General features: G+C 53.2%; 1 protein-coding gene across 2 annotated transcripts in view; it reads right to left on the reverse strand.

The window, feature by feature from the left end:
* The window catches only part of CSPP1 (centrosome and spindle pole associated protein 1), a 278,156-nt gene that overhangs the window by 83,323 nt on the left and 179,759 nt on the right, over positions 1 to 15,074 (reverse strand). The window lies entirely within an intron of this gene.

Below are 15,074 nucleotides of genomic sequence, written 5' to 3' on the forward strand. Positions count from 1 at the left end.
TTGTTTTGCGTAGGGCCCTGTGGTTGAGACATTGGAAAGCAGATTCTCATTCCAAGAAGTGCTTAACCAATTTGCCTTTTTCTCGTGACCGATTGTTTGGAGAGCGTTTGGATGAAATCATCAAACACTCCAAGGGTAAGGACTCATCCTTACCGCAACACAGACAAAACAAACCCCAACAGAGGAAGGGTCAGTCTGGTTATCGGTCCTTTCGAGGACCGGGCAGGTCCCAATTCGCCTCGTCAAAAAAGACTCAAAAAGACCAGAGACGCTCAGATTCTTGGAGGTCTCAGTCACGCCCAAAAAGGACAGCCGGAGGAACCGTTGCCAAGACGGCGTCCTCCTGACTTGCAGTCTCCGATTCCCACACCCGCGGTCGGTGGGAGGCTTTCCCACTTTGGCGACATTGGGCTGTCACGCGTCAAAGACCGTTGGGTGAGGGATATTCTGTCTCACGGGTACAGGATAGAGTTCAGTTCTCGTCCGCCAACTCGTTTCTTCAGAACTTCTCCACCACCAGACCGAGCCGATGCTCTGTTGCAGGCGGTGGCCGCTCTAAAGGCGGAAGGAGTGGTGACCTCCGTCCCTCTTCAGGAACAAGGTCACGGTTTTTACTCCAATCTGTTTGTGGTCCCAAAAAAGGACGGATCGTATCGACCCGTCCTGGATCTAAAGTTGCTCAACAGACACGTAAAAGTCAGGAGGTTCCGGATGGAATCCCTACGCTCCGTCATAGCCTCAATGTCTCAAGGAGATTTTCTAGCATCAATAGATATCAAAGATGCGTATCTCCACGTGCCGATTGCACCAGAGCATCAGCGTTTCCTACGCTTCGTCATACACGACGAACACCTGCAGTTCGTAGCGTTACCTTTCGGTCTGGCAACAGCCCCCCGGGTCTTCACCAAAGTCATGGCAGCAGTAGTAGCTGTTCTGCACTCGCAGGGTCACTCGGTCATCCCGTATCTAGACGACCTGCTTATAAAGGCACCCTCTCAAGAGGCATGCCAGCACAGTCTGAAGGTGGCACTAGACACTCTCCAGAGTTTCGGGTGGATTATCAACTTTCCAAAGTCTCATCTAACCCCGACCCAATCTCTGACTTATCTTGGCATGGAGTTTCATACTCTCTCAGCGATAGTGAAGCTTCCACTGGACAAGCAGTGCTCGCTACGGACTGGAGTGCAATCTCTCCTTCAGAGCCAGTCGCACTCACTGAGGCGCCTCATGCATTTCCTAGGAAAGATGGTAGCAGCAATGGAGGCAGTCCCGTTCGCGCAGTTTCATCTGCGCCCTCTACAATGGGACATTCTACGCCAATGGGATGGGAAATCGACGTCCCTCGACAGGACTGTCTCCCTCTCTCAGACTGCCAAGGACTCTCTGCGTTGGTGGCTTCTCCCCACCTCATTGTCACAGGGAAAGTCGTTCCTTCCCCCGTCCTGGGCAGTGGTCACGACGGATGCGAGCCTATCAGGGTGGGGAGCGGTGTTTCTCCACCACAGGGCTCAGGGGACGTGGACTCAGGAAGAGTCCACCCTGCAGATCAATGTTCTGGAAATCAGAGCAATCTATCTTGCCCTGCGAGCCTTCCAACAATGGCTGGAAGGCAAGCAGATTCGGATTCAGTCGGACAATTCCACGGCGGTGGCGTACATCAACCACCAAGGGGGAACACGCAGTCGCCAAGCTTTTCAAGAAGTCCAGCGGATTTTGACGTGGGTGGAAAGCAGAGCGTCCACCATATCCGCAGTTCACATCCCAGGCGTGGAAAACTGGGAAGCAGACTTTCTCAGTCGCCAGGGCATGGACGCAGGAGAATGGTCCCTTCACCCGGACGTGTTTCAGCAGATCTGTTGCCGCTGGGGGACGCCGGACGTCGATCTGATGGCGTCACGGCACAACAACAAGGTCCCAGTTTTCATGGCACGGTCTCACGATCACCGAGCACTGGCGGCAGACGCCTTGGTTCAGGATTGGTCGCAATTCCGACTCCCCTATGTGTTCCCACCTCTAGCATTGTTACCCAGAGTTCTCCGGAAAATCAGGTCCGACTGCCATCGAGCCATACTCGTCGCTCCAGATTGGCCAAGAAGGTCGTGGTACCCGGATCTGTGGCATCTCACGGTAGGCCAACCGGGGACACTACCAGACCGTCCAGATTTGCTGTCTCAAGGGCCGTTTTTCCATCTGAATTCTGCGGCCCTGAACCTGACTGTGTGGCCATTGAGTCCTGGATCCTAGCGGCCTCAGGTTTATCTCATGAAGTTGTTGCCACAATGAGACAGGCTAGAAAACCATCCTCAGCTAAGATCTATCACAGGACGTGGAAGATATTCTTAGCGTGGTGCTTGGCTCAAGGGTTTTCTCCCTGGCCATTTGCATTGCCAATTTTTCTTTCCTTCCTGCAGTCTGGGTTGGAAAAAGGTTTGTCGCTTAGCTCTCTTAAGGGTCAAGTCTCCGCGCTATCCGTATTCTTTCAGAAGCGCTTGGCACGGCTTTCTAAAGTACGCACGTTTCTCCAAGGAGTTTGTCATATCGTTCCTCCTTACAGACGGCCATTGGAACCCTGGGATCTGAACAAGGTTCTCATTGCTCTCCAGAAGCCGCCTTTCGAGCCTTTGAAAGAGGTTCCCCTTTCTCGGCTTTCACAAAAGGTAGTGTTTCTTGTGGCGGTCACGTCTCTTCGAAGAGTGTCCGAGCTAGCGGCGTTATCTTGCAAATCTCCCTTCCTGGTGTTTCACCAAGACAAGGTAGTACTGCGTCCAATTCCAGAGTTTTCTCCCAAGGTGGTTTCTTCCTTTCATCTCAATCAGGATATCACTTTGCCATCTTTGTGTCCGCATCCAGTTAACCAATTTGAAAAGGGTTTACATCTGTTGGACCTGGTGAGAGCACTCAGGATTTACATTTCTCGCACGGCGTCTCTACGCCGTTCTGATGCGCTCTTTGTCCTAGTCGCTGGTCAGCATAAGGGATCGCAAGCTTCCAAATCCACCCTGGCGCGGTGGATCAAGGAACCAATTCTTCACACATACCGTTCTGCTGGGCTTCCGATTCCATCTGGACTGAAGGCCCATTCTACCAGAGCCGTGGGTGCGTCCTGGACATTGCGGCATCAGGCTACGGCTCAGCAAGTGTGCCAGGCGGCTACCTGGTCGAGTCTGCACACGTTTACCAAACACTATCAAGTGCATACCTACGCTTCGGCAGATGCCAGCCTAGGTAGACAGGTCCTTCAGGCGGCGGTGGCCCACCTGTAGGAAGAGGCTGTCTGACAGCCCGTTCATGTGGTATCTTTTTACCCACCCAGGGACTGCTTTTGGACGTCCCACTGTCTGGGTCTCCCAATTAGGAGCGAAAAAGAAGAAGGGAATTTTGTTTACTTACCGTAAATTCCTTTTCTTCTAGCTCCAATTGGGAGACCCAGCACCCGCCCTATTTGTTCTTAGGGTTTCGTTTTTCGGGTGCACATGTTGTTCATGTTGTTTCTTAAGTTCTCCGATCTTGTTATCGGATTGAATTTGTTTTTGAAACTGTTATTGGCTTTCCTCCTTCTTGCTTTGGTACTAAAACTGAGGAATCCGTACTCCTACGGGAGGGTGTATAGCCAGAAGGGGAGGGGCCTTACACTTTTAAGTGTAGTTCTTTGTGCGGCCTCCAGAGGCAGTACCTATACACCCACTGTCTGGGTCTCCCAATTGGAGCTAGAAGAAAAGGAATTTACGGTAAGTAAACAAAATTCCCTTCTTTGTTACTTACCGTAAATTCTTTTTCTTATAGTTCCGTATTGGGAGACCCAAACCATGGGCGTTTAGCTTCTGCCTCCGGAGGACACACAAAGTACTACACTTAAAAGTGTAGCTCCTCCCTCTGAGCTTATACACCCCCTGGTAGCCAGTCCTAGCCAGTTTAGTGCAAAAGCTAAAGGAGAATAGCCACCCACAAGTAGAACCGAGTAAAAATCGGAACAACCGGAGACTCTGTCCACGACAACAGCCGGTGATAACACACGGAACAAGAAAATTGCCAACAGGCAACAGGGAGGGTGCTGGGTCTCCCAATACGGAACTATAAGAAAAAGAATTTACGGTAAGTAACAAAATTCTCTTTTTCTTCATCGTTCCTTTGGGAGACCCAGACCATGGGACGTTCCAAAGCGGTCCCTGGGTGGGAATAAACAGAAAAAACTAAGAAGTAGGCGGAGCCTAACTTCACAAATGGGCGACAGCCGCCTGAAGGATGAATCTGCCCAAGCTCGCATCTGCCGAAGCATGAGCATGCACTTGGTAGTGCTTCGAAAAGGTATGCAGGCTAGTCCAAGTGGCAGCCTGACAGACTTGTTGAGCCGTAGCCTGGTGCCTAAAAGCCCAAGAGGCACCGACAGCTCTGGTCGAGTGTGCTTTGATCCCCGGCGGGGGAGGCACCTGAGTACTCTGGTAGGCGTCCGAAATGGTCGATCTAATCCAACGGGCCAAGGTCGGCTTAGAAGCAGAGAGACCCTTGCGCCGCCCTGTGGTTAGCACAAAAAGAGAGGTGCACCGCCTAAGCGCAGCGGTGCGAGCCACATAAATCCGGAGAGCACGCACCAGATCTAGAGTATGCAGCGCTTTCTCAAAGCGATGAACAGGGGCCAGACAGAAGGAAGGCAAGGAAATATCCTGGTTAAGGTGGAAGGGAGAGACCACCTTAGGAAGAAAGTCCGGGGTCGGACGGAGAACTACCTTGTCTTGGTGAAAAACCAAAAAAGGTGACTCCGAGGAGAGCGCAGCCAAATCAGAGACTCTCCTGAGAGAAGTTATGGCAACTAGAAAGGCCACCTTTTGAGAAAGACGATACAAAGAAACCTCCTTAAGAGGCTCAAAAGGGGGTTTCTGCAATACCGTGAGGACCAAGTTAAGGTCCCAGGGATCCAAGGGCCGCCGATAAGGCGGAACGATGTGAGATGCACCTTGCATGAAGGTGCGGATCTGAGCCAGCCGGGCGAGACGCCGCTGGAACAGCACTGATAGAGCTGAGACTTGTCCCTTGAGAGAGTTGAGGGACAGTCCTAGCTGCAGACCGGACTGTAAAAAAGACAGAAGGGTCGGCAACGAAAATGGCCAAGGAGAATGGCCGGAAGAGCGACACCAGGACAGGAAAATTTTCCAAGTCCTGTGATAGATCTTGACGGAGGAAGACTTACGGGCCCGAGTCATAGTGGAGATGACTTCAGGAGGAATACCAGAAGCCGTCAAAATCCAGGACTCAAGAGCCACGCCGTCAATTTGAGTGCCGCAGAATTTGGGCGGAAAAACGGACCTTGCGAGAGCAGGTCTGGACGGTCCGGAAGATGCCATGGCATCTCCACGGACAGTTGGAGCAGGTCCGGATACCAAGCTCGCCTGGGCCAGTCCGGTGCAATGAGGATGACTCAACGGCCCTCCATTCTGATCTTGCGCAGGACTCTGGGCAAGAGAGCTAGAGGGGGAAACACGTAGGACAGACGAAACTGGGACCAGTCTTGAACCAGAGCGTCCCTGGCGAAGGCCTGAGGATCGTGGGAGCGAGCCACGTAAACCGGAACCTTGTTGTTGTGACGGGATGCCATTAGGTCCACGTCCGGAGTGCCCCACTTGCGGCAGATTGACTGAAACACTGCCGGGTGCAGAGACCACTCGCCACCGTCCACGGATTGACGGCTGAGATAATCTGCCTCCCAGTTTTCTACGCCAGGGATGTGGACTGCGGATATGGTGGACTTGGAGTCCTCCGCCCATTGAAGAATGCGTTGGACCTCCAACATTGCTAGGCGGCTGCGTGTCCCGCCTTGGTGATTGATGTAGGCAACCGCTGTCGCGTTGTCTGACTGGATTCGAATGTGCCTGCCCACCAACAGGTGGTGAAAGGCGAGGAGAGCTAGAAGCACAGCTCTGGTTTCCAGCACATTGACTGAAAGGGCTGACTCGGACAGAGCTCTGTGGTGGAGATGTACCGCTCCCCAGCCGGATAGGCTGGCATCCGTGGTGAGAATCACCCAGGACGGAGCCAGGAAGGAGCGCCCTTGGGACAGGGAGAGGGGTCGAAGCCACCACTGAAGAGAGGTCCTGGTCCGTGGCGACAGAGCCACTAACCTCTGTAAGGAGGAAGGCCGCTTGTCCCAACAGCGGAGAATGTCCAGCTGCAGAGGACGCAGATGGAACTGGGCAAAGGGAACCGCCTCCATGGAAGCCACCATTTGACCCAGCACCTGCATCAGGAGCCTGAGGGAATAACGGCGGGGCCTCAGGAGAGCGCACCTTCTAGCCGGAGAGACTGCTGTTTGATTAAGGGCAACTTCACAAGTGCCGGCAAAGTCTCGAACTGCATCCCTAGGTACGGGAGACTCTGGGTCGGAGTCAGAGTGGATTTGGGAAGATTGACAATCCACCCGAATTGGGCTAGGGTGGCGAGAGTGAGCGAAACATTCCGCTGACAGTCTGCGCTGGATGGACCCTTGACCAGAAGGTCGTCCAGATAAGGAAGCACTGCTAACCCCTGGAGGTGCAGGACCGCAATCACTGCCGCCATGACCTTGGTGAATACCCGAGGGGCCGTGGCTAACCCGAAGGGGAGAGCCACGAATTAGAAATGATCCTCTCCTATTGCAAAACGTAACCAACGTTGGTGTGAAACTGCAATTGGCACATGTAGATAGGCATCTCTGATGTCGATGGACGCCAGGAACTCCCCTTGGGTCATAGAGGCAATGACTGATCGCAGAGACTCCATGCGAAAATGCCGCACCCGGACATGCTTGTTGAGAAGCTTGAGATCCAGGATGGGCCGGAAGGTACCGTCCTTTTTTAGAACTAGGAAGAGATTTGAGTAAAAACCTCTGAACCGTTCCTGAGCGGGAACTGGGACAATCACTCCGTTTGCCTGCAAGGACGCCACGGCCTGCGAGAAGGCGGCGGCCTTGGAGCAGGGGGGAGTTGAGAGAAAAAATCTGTTTGGAGGGCTGGAAGAGAATTCTATCCTGTAGCCGTGAGATATGATGTCTCTCACCCACTGATCGGAGACCTGCTTTAACCAAGCGGCGCCAAAGTGGGAGAGCCTGCCACCGACTAAGGACGTGGCTGGAGCGGGCCGAGAGTCATGAGGAAGCTGCCTTAGTGGCAGAACCTCCTGCGGTCTTCTGCGGACGCGCTTTTGGGCGCCAGTTGGATTTCTGATCCTTGGCTGAGTTAGCGGACGAGGCGGAAGGCTTAGAGGATGACCAGTTGGAGGAACGAAAGGATCGAAACCTCTACTGATTCCTACCCTGGGCGGGTTTCCTGGTCTTGGTTTGTGGCATGGAAGTACTCTTCCCGCCAGTAGCTTCATTAATGATTTCATCCAGCTGTTCACCAAACAGCCGTGAACCAGCAAAAGGGAGCCCAGCAAGAAACTTCTTGGAAGAAGCATCTGCCTTCCACTCTCGAAGCCACAAAATCCTGCGGATAACAAGAGAATTAGCTGAAGCCACCGCAGTGCGGTGAGCAGCCTCTAGCATGGCAGACATGGCATAAGATGAAAAAGCTGAAGCCTGAGCAGTTAAGGTAACCATCTCAGGCATAGATTCCTTGGTGAGGGAATGCATCTCCTCTAGAGAAGCAGAGATGGCTTTGAGAGCCCACACTGCTGCAAAAGTCGGGGAAAACGCGGCCCCCGCAGCTTCGTACACAGATATGGCCAGAAGGTCAATCTGACGGTCAGTGGAATCCTTAAGTGAGGTGCCGTCAGCCACCGACACAACGGTCCGGGCTGATAGCCTAGACACCGGAGGGTCTACCTTTGGGGAGTGAGACCACTCCTTGACCACCTCAGGTGGAAATGGAAGCCGGTCATCAGAACCACGCTTTGGAAAGCGTTTGTCAGGGCAGACCCTGGGTTTGGTCACAGCGGTCTGAAAACTCTCTGTTACGATATCGTCTGCTGTAGCTAATCAGTAAGATCAGCTGTTCTCCAGTCCTGTTGTGACCGCGTGCGCTCCCGCGGTCACAAGGAGATCTGAAGAAGCGAGGGCGCATGCGCCACACTCTCACACACAAAACTGGGTAATGCGGGCTTCAAAAACATGGCGCCGGAGATAAGCGCTATGCGCAGGCGCCAACTCCGATGCCGTGTAACTGAAGAGAGAAATTTGCATAGAGCCAAAAAGAGGGAGTAACAGGCAGCGAGGGGGAGGGGGGGGGAATCATGTGCATAACTCGCCCGGATATTATCTGGAGCAGTGCATACGTAAATCAAAAAGTGGATGAATTTTCAAACTTCATATACTTGGATTTCACAGCCTAAACATCCGAGCTGCCCCCTGATGGTATGTACAGCCTGTGCCTGATAGTGCCAGTACTGCACTGGCTGCACCTTATATACCAAAATCCTGATGTTTGGTTGCCTTTAAAGAGGTTTTCACTACTAATTTAAACCCTTCTCATATGACCTAACTCTTCCTAATAATAATTTTGCTAATATATTTCTATTATCTGCTCTGCTCCTGTAAGACTATCTCTGTGGCATTATTTTTCCTGAGAGTCAGAAATGGACTTTTTTGTCCAGAAACCAGGCTTGCCGTGTCAGTCTGCAAGAGAACTTTAGGCAAGATGGTAACAACCCCTTTTTGTTTTTCAGTGTTTTATTCCACCCTGCAGCCAATATTACATTGGGAGCCCAGTTCAGTAAGAAACATTTTGGTGAAAGGTCTTCTTTAAAGATTTTTTTGTTATGTTTTATTTTTCACGTCAAAATCTAATTTAAGAAAAATTATACCGACACTGGGGCCATTTTAAACTCCTGCTTCCTGCACTTTCAGGAAATCAACGAGTAAATTAGCAGAAATAGACTAAGAAAAAGAGAATTTTGTTTACTTACCGTAAATTCCTTTTCTTCTAGCTCCTATTGGGAGACCCAGACAATTGGGTGTATAGCTTCTGCCTCTGGAGGCCACACAAAGTATTACACTTTAAAAAGTGTAACCCCTCCCCTCTGCCTATACACCCTCCCGTGGACCACGGGCTCCTCAGTTTTGGTGCAAAAGCAGGAAGGAGAAAACTTATAAACTGGTCTAGGGTAAATGCAATCCGAAGGATGTTCGGAGAACTGAAGACCATGAACCAATAGAACAAATCAACAACACAACATGCGTACACAAAAGAACAACCAGCCCGAAGGGCACAGGGGTGGGTGCTGCGTCTCCCAATAGGAGCTAGAAGAAAAGGAATTTACGGTAAGTAAACAAAATTCCCTTTTTCTTTGTCGCTCCATTGGGAGACCCAGACAATTGGGACGTCCAAGAGCAGTCCCTGGGTGGGTAAAAGAATACCTCAATAAAGAGAGCCGAAAACGGCCCCCTCTTACAGGTGGGGAACCGCCGCCTGAAGGACTCGCCTACCTAGACTGGCGTCTGCCGAAGCATAGGCATGCACTTGATAGTGCTTCGTGAAAGTGTGCAGACTAGACCATGTAGCTGCCTGACACACCTGCTGAGCCGTCGCCCGGTGCCGCAAAGCCCAGGACGCACCTACGGCTCTGGTAGAATGGGCTTTCAGCCCTGAAGGGAGCGGAAGCCCAGAAGAACGGTAGGCCTCGAGAATCGGTTCCTTGATCCACCGAGCCAAGGTTGACTTGGAGGCCTGAGAGCCCTTACGCTGGCCAGCGACAAGGACAAAGAGCGCATCTGAACGGCGCAGGGGCGCGGTGCGAGACACGTAGAACCGGAGTGCTCTCACTAGATCCAAAGAGTGCAAATCCTTTTCACACTGGTGAATTGGATTAGGGCAAAAGGAAGGCAAGGAGATATCCTGATTTAGATGAAAAGGGGATACCACCTTAGGGAGAAATTCCGGGACAGGACGCAGAACCACCTTATCCTGGTGGGAAACCAGGAAGGGGGCTTTGCATGACAGCGCTGCAAGCTCAGACACTCTCCGAAGTGATGTGACTGCCACCAGGAAGGCCACCTTCTGCGAAAGACGGGAGAGAGAGATATCCCGCAGCGGCTCAAAAGGCGGCTTTTGAAGAGCCGTCAGAACCCTGTTAAGATCCCAAGGTTCCAACGGACGTTTGTAAGGTGGGACCATGTGGCAGACCCCCTGCAGGAACGTGTGGACCTGCGGAAGCCTGGCTAGACGCTTTTGAAAAAACACGGAGAGCGCCGATACTTGGCCCTTGAGAGAGCCGAGGGACAAACCCTTGTCCATTCCAGATTGTAGGAATGAAAGGAATGTGGGTAAGGCAAACGGCCATGGAGGAAAACCGTTATCCGCGCACCAGGATAGGAAGATTTGCCAAGACCTGTAATAGATCTTGGCGGACGTTGGCTTCCTGGCTTGTCTCATGGTGGCAATGACATCCTGAGATAACCCTGAAGACGGTAGGAGCCAGGACTCAATGGCCACACAGTCAGGTTGAGGGCCACAGAATTCAGATGGAAAAAAAGGGCCTTGTGACAGCAAGTCTGGGCGGTCTGGAAGTGCCCACGGTTGACCCACCGTGAGATGCCACAGATCCGGATACCACGACCGCCTCGGCCAGTCTGGAGCGACGAGAATGGCGCGACGGCAGTCGGACCTGATCTTGCGAAGTACCCTGGGCAGCATCGCCAGAGGGGGAAACACATAAGGCAGTCGAAACTGCGACCAATCCTGGACTAAAGCGTCCGCTGCCAGAGCTCTGTGATCCTGAGACCGTGCCATGAAGGCCGGGACCTTGTTGTTGTGTCGTGACGCCATGAGATCGACATCCGGCGTTCCCCAGCGGCGACAGATCTCTCGAAACATGTCTGGGTGTAGAGACCATTCCCCCGCGTCCATGCCCTGACGACTGAGAAAATCTGCTTCCCAGTTTTCTACGCCCGGGATGTGAACTGCGGAGATGGTGGAGCCTGTGGCTTCCACCCACTGCAGAATCCGCCGGACTTCCTGGAAGGCTTGACGACTGCAAGTGCCGCCTTGGTGGTTGATGTAAGCGACGGCAGTGGCGTTGTCCGACTGAATTCGGATCTGCCTGCCCTCCAGCCACCGATGGAAAGCCAATAGGGCTAGATATACTGCCCTTATTTCCAGGATATTGATCTGAAGGGACGATTCTATCGGAGTCCAGGTTCCTTGAGCCCTGTGGTGGAGAAAAACCGCTCCCCAACCTGACAGGCTCGCGTCCGTGGTGACCACGGCCCAGGTTGGAGGTAGAAAGGATTTTCCCCGAGACAGAGACGTGGGTAGGAGCCACCACTGAAGTGATGTTTTGGTTGCAAGGGAAAGAGAGATGTCCTTGTCGAGGGAAGCCAAACTCTTGTCCCATTTGCGAAGAATGTCCCATTGGAGTGGTCGTAGATGGAATGGCGCGAACGGCACTGCCTCCATAGCTGCAACCATCTTCCCCAGGAAGTGCATGAGGAGCCTTAAGGGGTGTGACTGACTCCGAAGAAGGGATTGCACCCCCGCCTGCAGAGAAAGCTGTTTGTCCCGCGGTAGCTTGACTACCGCTGGCTGGGTATGAAACTCCATCCCGAGGTAAGTCACTGATTGGGTCGGTGTCAACTTGGATTTCGGGAAATTGATAATCCACCCAAACTGCTGGAGAGTCGCCAGAGTGACGGTAAGGCTTTGTTGACACGCCACCCGAGAAGGGGCCCTGACTAGGAGATCGTCTAAGTAGGGGATCACCGAGTGGCCCTGAGAGTGCAGGACCGCCACGACGGATGCCATGACTTTGGTGAAAACCCGTGGGGCTGTCGCCAGGCCGAAAGGCAATGCCACGAACTGGAGGTGTTCGTCCCCGATGGCGAAACGCAGGAAACGTTGATGTTCGGGTGCGATCGGCACATGGAGATAAGCACCCTTGATGTCGATCGATGCTAGGAAGTCTCCTTGTGAGATCGAGGCGATGACCGAGCGGAGAGATTCCATCCGAAACCGTCTGGTTCTCACATGTCTGTTGAGTAACTTGAGGTCCAGAACGGGACGGAATGACCCGTCCTTTTTTGGCACCACGAACAAGTTGGAGTAAAATCCGCGACCACGTTCCTGAAGGGGAACGGGAATCACAACTCCTTCGATCTTTAGAGCGTCCACTGCCTGAAAAAGTGCGTCGGCCTGTGCGGGGGAGTGGGGAGGTTCTGAAGAAACGAGCCGTAGGTCGGGAGCTGAACTCTATCCTGTAACCATGAGACAAAATGTCTCTCACCCATCGGTCTTGAACATGTGGCCACCAGGCGTCGCTAAAGCGGGACAGCCTGCTACCGACCGAGGATGTGGCTAGATGAGGCCGAGAGTCATGAGGAGGCCGTCTTGGAGGCAGTGCCTCCTGCGGCCTTTTGGGGGCGTGACTTGGACCGCCACGCATAGGAGTTCCTCTGGCCTTTCTCCGGCCGGTTGGACGAAGAGGATTGGGGCTTGGCGGAGGGACGAAAGGACCGAAACCTCGATTGGATTTTTCTCTGCTGAGGTCTCTTAGGTTTGGATTGGGATAAGGAGGAGTCCTTACCCGAGGATTCCTTAATAATCTCATCCAATCGTTCGCCAAATAAACGGTCGCCAGAAAAAGGCAAACCAGTTAAGAACCTTTTGGAAGCAGAGTCTGCTTTCCATTCGCGCAGCCACATGGCTCTGCGGACTGCCACGGAGTTAGCGGATGCTACAGCCGTACGGCTAGTGGAGTCCAGGACGGCGTTCATGGCGTAGGACGAAAAAGCTGATGCCTGAGAGGTCAAGGAAGAAACATGCGGAGCAGAATTCCGTGTGACAGCATTAATCTCAGTCAGACAAGCCGAGATTGCTTGGAAAGCCCACACAGCCGCAAAGGCCGGGGCGAAAGACGCGCCCGTGGCCTCAAGACTTCACCAAGAGCTCTATCTGTCTGTCAGTGGCATCCTTCAGGGATGAGCCATCAGCAACAGACACAACGGACCTAGCAGCCAATCTAGAGACTGGAGGATCCACCTTGGGAGAGTGTGCCCAGCCCTTAACGACTTCAGGTGGAAAGGGATAACGCGTGTCAGTGTGCCGTTTAGCAAAGCGCTTGTCCGGGACCGCTCTGGGCTTCTGGACAGCGTCCCTGAAGTTAGAGTGATCAAAAAACGTATTGCGCGTACGTTTGGGGAAACGAAATTGGTGTTTCTCCTGCTGAGAAGCCGACTCTTCTACAGGAGGAGGCGGGGGTGAGAGATCCAACACCTGGTTGATGGACGAGATAAGATCATTAACTAATGCGTCCCCCTCAGGTGTATCAAGGTTAAGGGCGAAGTCAGGGTCAGAGCCCTGAGCTCCCACGTCCGCCTCGTCTTCCTGAGAGTCCTCAAGCTGAGATCCAGAGCAGCGTGAGGAGGCCGGGGAAGAGTCCCAGCGAGGCCGCTTAGCCGGTCTGGGACTGCGGTCCGGGCAGGAGTCCTCCGCCTGGGACCTAGGGGCTAACCTTGGAGCGCGCTTCGGCGCGGACCGAGAAGGGCCTGTAGGAGACAAGCTAACAGGGGCCGGAGCCTGTGAAGGGCCCGGTCTGGACTGCAATGCCTCAAGGAGCTTAGATGACCATTTGTCCATAGACTGTGCAATGGATTGAGAAAGTGACAGAGAGTTTCTCAGCGAAAGAGGCCAAGGCCGGTGACTCTGTCCCTGCTGACTGCTCAGGGGGAGCAGGGGGATCTACATGAGCCGAGGGGCCCACAAGTGCCCTAGGCTCCGGCTGAGCAAGCGTGGCAGGAGTCGAGCATTGATCACAGTGAGGGTAGGTGGACCCCGCAGGCAACATAGCCCCACAAGAGGTACAGGCTGCGAAAAAAATCTGTGCCTTAGTAGCTTTGCTCCTTGTGGACGACATGCTGTTGTCTCTTAGGAGAGTGACCACTGAGGGTATATGGGAAAAGGGTATACAGCCTGTCCGAACAGATATATATATCTATTTTATATATATATATATATATATATATATATATATATATATATGTATCTATTCCAGCACCCTAGGGGGACCAGCACCGGGTGACCGGTGTGGCTTGCCGACCGCTAACGAGCGGAGTGTGTCCTCCAGATTCCCTGTCCAGGATCCCCCGGAGCTGCAGAGCTTTGTCACTGAGAAGCATCCACCGGCAGAATGCCAAAAATGGCCGCAGGAGCTCTCAGGGGAGGAGTAGGGCCGAGGGCGGCGCCAGGAAAGAGCGGGAATCTGGGGTCCCCACAGTGGTCAATGAGGGGGGAGGGAGACATGCAAGATGCTCCAGCCCTCACATCCGACGTCATGTCGGTAATCCCGCCCTTCCCCCTGACAGGCAGGCCCGGGGGCGGGATTTTTCACAACTAGCCCGCGGCGAAGCCGGGGACTAAATTTGAGACCGCGCCCGACAAGCAGGCACGGTCGGCGCGGAAGTCCGCCGAAAAGACAACGGATTGAACTACCGTGGCTTCCGGGAAGAAGGTGCGACCCTCCCTGTACAGTCCCCCCCATGGGGACACAGAGTACCTTCACGTTGCAGGGCCCGGTCCCTGGGGTTGAATGAGGCTCCGGTCTGACAGGTTCCACCAGGGGCTGCGGATGGAGCACGGTCCCAGCAAATGGATGACCGCTCAGGATCCCACTTCTCCCAGAGCCGCATAAGGGATGGTGAAGGAGACTGCATGTGGCTCCAGCCTCTGTACCCGCAATGGGTAACTCAACCTTAACAGCACCGCCGACATAGTGGGGTGAGAAGGGAACATGCCGGGGGCCCCATCGGGGTCCTCTTTTCTTCCATCCGACATAACTATGTTATGAGAATGCATGAGTGGATGTGTGCCTCCTTCCACACAAAGCATAAAACTGAGGAGCCCGTGGTCCACGGGAGGGTGTATAGGCAGAGGGGAGGGGTTACACTTTTTAAAGTGTAATACTTTGTGTGGCCTCCAGAGGCAGAAGCTATACACCCAATTGTCTGGGTCTCCCAATGGAGCGACAAAGAAACTATGTTTTGTATTGAAGCATCTAAGGAGCGTGTGAGAAGGGACGTGGAGCAGGGTCAGCTGTGATTTCACCTACTGTGAACGGTTGATGTTGTAATTGTGTAAATTATTATTATTCCAAGATTGATTGATTAAAATATACTTGTG

The sequence above is a fragment of the Anomaloglossus baeobatrachus genome, chromosome 6 (genome assembly GCF_048569485.1).
Source record: "Anomaloglossus baeobatrachus isolate aAnoBae1 chromosome 6, aAnoBae1.hap1, whole genome shotgun sequence".
Lineage (NCBI taxonomy): Eukaryota > Metazoa > Chordata > Amphibia > Anura > Aromobatidae > Anomaloglossus > Anomaloglossus baeobatrachus.